This window comes from Bombina bombina, chromosome 1 (genome assembly GCF_027579735.1).
Source record: "Bombina bombina isolate aBomBom1 chromosome 1, aBomBom1.pri, whole genome shotgun sequence".
NCBI lineage: Eukaryota > Metazoa > Chordata > Amphibia > Anura > Bombinatoridae > Bombina > Bombina bombina.
In genome coordinates, this window is record NC_069499.1 from 992,155,466 (window position 1) to 992,161,008 (window position 5,543).

Sequence of the window (5,543 nt, forward strand, 5' to 3'; positions counted from 1 at the left end):
AGCAGCTAAGGGATCACAAGGTCATGTTCTGGACGGATAACATGAGCGTCGTTTTTGCTGTTAACAAGCTCTCGTCGGGATCTCCCCCGGTAGTGCGGTACCTACGCCTGCTGGCTCTGAAATGTCTGCACCTGAACATTGTGTTTCACGCCAGGCATATCCCTGGTGTCCAGAATAGAATTGCTGATGCGCTCTCTCGTGCTGATGCGGACACTAACGGAGTTGTTTGTCCCGATTATCTATGACAGGTAGCGCTGGATGGGGATCTTTGATTGCCATGATCCGTTCTTCGCTGGCCCCCTCTACTTGGACCACTTAGGTGAAGCATTGGTCTGAATGGATCGCCTTCTGCGATAGGATGGGCCGGCCATCTTGTGATGGTGACCAATGGGGTCTTTTGGAATGGATCAACGAGCTTAAAGGTAATGGGGTTTCTAAAGGGTCGGTCGGCTCTCGACTGACTGCCGTGTCCTTCTTCTCTAAACTGTATGGCCTCTCGGACTCTTCAAGGACCTTCCTGGTCAGGCAGGTGTTGAGGGGCTGGGGGCGTATGGTGCCCAGAACACGGGACATTAGGGTGCCCATTACAATTGAGAGATTGGTGATCCTGTGTCAAACCGTGCCTGTGGTGTGTTCTTCAGCCTATGAGGGTACCCTGTTCTCCGCCACCTTTGCGCTGACTTTTCACAGGGCACTCAGGGTGCGGGAATTGGTCCCCCCCCCGAGGAACAAGCCCGGGGGTCTGTAGGCCTCTCACATCAAGAACGACGAGTCATCTGTTCTAATTTTCGTATCCAGATCAAAGACAGACCAAGAAGGTAAAGGAGTTTGGATGTCTTTACCCGCCCACGAGGGCTCAGTTTGTTGCCCAGTCAGGTTGCTTAGGACCTATATGGACATGCGAGGACGGTTCCCCGTTGAGCAGATTTCAATTCAGGAGAGTCCTGAGCTGGGCAGCGTCGAAAGCGGGCCTTGACCCAAGGGTCATCGCCCCTCACTCATTCAGGGTTGGAGCGGCTATCACCGTCGCGGGTTTGGGTTGGTCTGCCGACCACATTAGGGCATTGAGGAGATGGAGGTCTAAGAGATACATGTTGTATGTTAGGCCATTAACAATGTAAATGTTTTGTTTTCTCATGTTGCAATGTTCCCAGTTAACTGTTGTTTCTTTACAGGACCGAGGGATGGTCCACTGAGAGTGCTGATCGCGGGACACTCCTACATTCACTGGGCAGAGCTGAGAGCGATCGCGAGACCTGACAGGCAACAGCTGGGATTCCCCCCCATAGGGTCATTGTTAGGTGGCTAGGTCGTAGGAGTTTGAGTTGGCAGGATCTGCCTGAGTTGCTGCACGGGGCATTGCACAGGTGGGAGAAACCCCACGTTATGATCATTCACGCAGGTGGTAATGATATGGGGCTCCTGCCGTGCAAACAGCTCAGTGGGGTGATTCAGTCTGATTTGCGCACTTTCCAGATATGGGTCCCTAATGTTAAGATAGGGTGGTCCAATATCATCCCCAGAATTGTGTGGCACCATATGCAGTCCCACAGGGGGCCTTTCAGGTCAGAAAGAAACTGAACAGGGAGGTTAGGATTTTCCTAGCGCAGTCAGGAAGGATTGTTGTGGAACATGGGAACATCACAATGGCTGAGAGAATCCTCTACAGGAGGGATGGGTTGCACCTCTCTGAGAGGGGCATCGACCTGTTCCTGTGTAATTTGAGGCATGCTATATTATTACACCTATGAGGGTGGCGGCAAGAGCTGTGCCTGTGGGCTATATCTTGTGGCGGTTGTCCCACGCCCCGCTTTGCCATTAGAGGTAGAGTGACAGCTGGCCCAGGGGGAGGGTAGTCTCTGCAGGCGCACGCCTGGGACACCTCCCCCATTTGATGTTGCCGAGAACTCCCTAAGCCTGTGCGTGCAGCTAAGCTCCGCTTGTGTAGGCATTCACGGGCGTGGTCCATTTTCCTAGTGGGGGGTACTTACTCTCCTAGCTAGATTGTCGCAACCTGGTTTAAGGTTTGCTGAGTTGCTTCCAGCCGGTTTCTATGTTCTATAATAAATGCGGACCCTATGGGTCTTTATACCCACACCCTGTGTTTGTGTCGTTATTCAAGTTATGTATTACCAAAGTTATTTATGGTAAAGTTAAGTTGTAAGTTATAAGTTAAGTTATGTTTCAGTCAGTTTTATGACTGGTAAGTTATTACAGCAAGCCAGGAGGATAGGGCATTTAATTACTTATGCTTTTTGAACAGTTTTGCCACTTTCCTTATCATTGATCTATTCTGCAATTTGTCATTGCCAACCTCATATATTCAATCACAGTGCCCTTCTCAACCACTCAAAGTCCAAATACTTTGGTCCATGGTATACGATTGATGTGACTTTAGTTCACATTGAGGTTCACTGAATAATCACTATTCTGAGAGGATTTTCTATCCTAAATGTTGTATTCCTTTGAAGTTTCCCCTGTGGCGATAGAGAAAAGGGGAAGATCAATATAGCATAGTAAGTGAGTTTATGGAAATGTCAATGTGTAGACGTTGTCTTTACCTAAATATTACTAAAACATCCCTGACAGAAATTTCCAGGACCCATGTATTGATGTGCTACCAGCAAGCTGCAGAGACACTTCCAATGACTGCAGAGCGTTTCAGTATAATAGGCAGTCTCACAAAAAGAGCCATTGCAGGTTTTTACAATGGTGTTATCATTATATAATACACCATGAAAAAGATGAAAGTAGAGGTCTTAAAATTAGTAGCTATGCAAAAAAAAAATTTTTTTTACAATATTCACCAGTTAATTTTAACCAGCATAACAGATTCTGTGTGGAATTTATGTATTTGTTTTACATTTCACTGCTCCTTATGGGATCACATGATAACCACTCACCTATAAAATATCTTTGAACATAAAATGAAGATTAAAAAAAACTGGCACTAATCTAGTTATAAACGTAGCCTTTATATATTTTTGTATTATTCTGGTCCATACATAATACTTCATAATAGACATAATGATTCACTTTAAAAGGTCATGTGATTTTATCATCAGTGACTCTGCAATCAGCAGCAGGAGTCACAAAACTGGGTCATACAATTTCCACTGCTGACTAGGGTAACCACAGTCTCCAGTCTGGACCAGCAGATCTACCAAGTAGTTATTTAGCTATGTGTTTAAGCCCTTTGCAGGGCTCTAATGAATTAGACATTTAAGACAATTGGATGCTTCTAAGTTTGTGGCAATAGTTTGGGTCCTTTCCTGTTCAAGGATGACTGTTTCCTAGGCACAAAGCAAGGCCAATGAAGACATGATTTGATAAGAAACTCAAGTGGCCTGCAAAGAACCATGACCTCAAAAATGCTCTTTTGGCTGAATGTGCACAAATTCCCACACACAGTACAAAATCTTGTGGCAGCTCAGAAGAGTTAAGGCTGTTCTGAATAAATTAGGGCATGTAATTTTGACTATAATCACCCTTTAAATGCACATCTTTTATAGACATTGATGTTTTCTCATCCATCTCTTCTTCCATCATGTTACAAATAAACCCTCCATTTCCCCTTGTTGGTTGAAAATTGTTTCCACACTCTTAATAAATTAAAAGGTTGAAAGCTGTGTGGGACTCTTTTAGTCCATTTTTTATTTTATTTCACCCTTATATGTAATTGAAGACGACTATTCCTTTGTTTGGGAAACAATGAGGAAATATTGACTCAAGACAAAATTAAAGACCATAGAAGACTGTTCAGATATGTTTGTCCAGGAGAATGGGGTTGGGGGTTCTCTGTGTCAGTGTACCATATAACATTAAGCATCATGGCACAGGTTAATTGAGGGTGCATAATAATTATGGTGGTAGGCTAATTGAAATTACAGTTCCTTTATCCTTGCAATCCAAGTGTATATATTTACTATAACAGTAAAAGTGTCCACTGATTTTGGCAGGGGTTAATGCTAATATCAGGTAGGCAGGTTGTTAAATCTTCTTGAATACTATGTTAAAAAAAATATTTTATAGGGACTAGTGTATGAAGGAGAGACATTGGGCTCCATGCTGCATATACATCTTTGGAGGCCCTTAGTAGCATACGAAAGACCGTTGTCTGCCATTGGGCAGAGACTTGTTCAATAATATATGCAGGCAGTGTATTGCTTTCTTGCGATCCTGAGGACAAGATTGCAGAAGTGAACCCTGTCTATACGGGCTTTATTAAATTGGCCCCTTTATGTAGAACTTTAAGAACATTTGTGGTGTGGGCATTGTGTTGGAGTAACATAGGCAGTCATGGGATTACTCCACACCAATCAGCTATACAGGTGCTGAACCAAAAATTGTCCGGCTCCTAAGCTTACATTCCTGATTTTTCAAATAAAGATACCATGAGAATGAAGAAAAATTAACAATAGGAGTAAACTAGAAAGTTGCTTAAAATTGCATGCTCTATCTGAATTATGAAATAAAAAAAATTGGGTTTCATATCCCTTTAAGTGTAAACTTGTCTCTTAAATGTATCATTGTTTTATAACGTAGAGACCAATAAACCCAATATTGGCTCTTACATGACAAAATGTATTATGCATATGAGACAATACACCCAGTGAATTATAAAAACTGTAAATTTGTGTAATTGTTAAATATCCACGTCTGGTTTGTTATGGTAAAGAAGTGTTGCGGGATAGAACTAAATTTGCCTTGGCAATCTCATAAATGTGAACGAGGGGCTGACTGGGAGGTTCTGGGAAGTTCTCAAAGTGTGATCCACAACTCAGCATGCAGGATTTAAAAAGATGTGATAGCTTGTGTAAAACGTCTCCTCTTATGGTCATGTCTTGATGTTTAAGACCTTAAAAGGTTGTCTGGCTTTTCATTTATTTTAGTTTTTTTTTACTTTTTTCAACTTGTATTTTTTTTATATATATAAAGGGCCCGATCCGATATGCAGCGTCGCCCGCAAAAGCCGGCGACGCTGAAATTTTCGCTGGTTTGGTATCCTATATACGGCGTAACCTAGAAGTTACGCCCGTATATTTCTGCCGTCGCCGTAGTTTTTTGGGCCATAGGCAGGTATACCAAACCAGCGCAGTTTGGTATCCAATATACAGCGTAAGGACTTACGTGGCGAAAATTGAGAAATCTTACTCCATTTTCACCTCGCCACAAAATGCAGCCGTAGTAAGCCTTACGCTGTGTATTGGAGCCCCGTAACTCCCTAAACTACCTGCAAAATAAACCTAACACCTAACGCATGCGCAATGTCTATCTACCTGTCAACCGCGATCCCCCGCCGCAATCCCTAATAAAGTATTTAACCCCTAAACCTCTGCTCCCGGACCCCGCCACCACCTACATTAAAAGTATAACCCCCTAATGTGATCCCCCTACACCGCCGCCATCTATCTTACCTACCCCCTAAAGTGAGCCCCTACCCCGCCGCCATCTACCTTACCTACCCCCTAAAGTGAGCTCCTACCCCGCCGCCATCTATCTTACCTACCCCCTAATGTGAGTCCCTTACACCGCCGCCATCT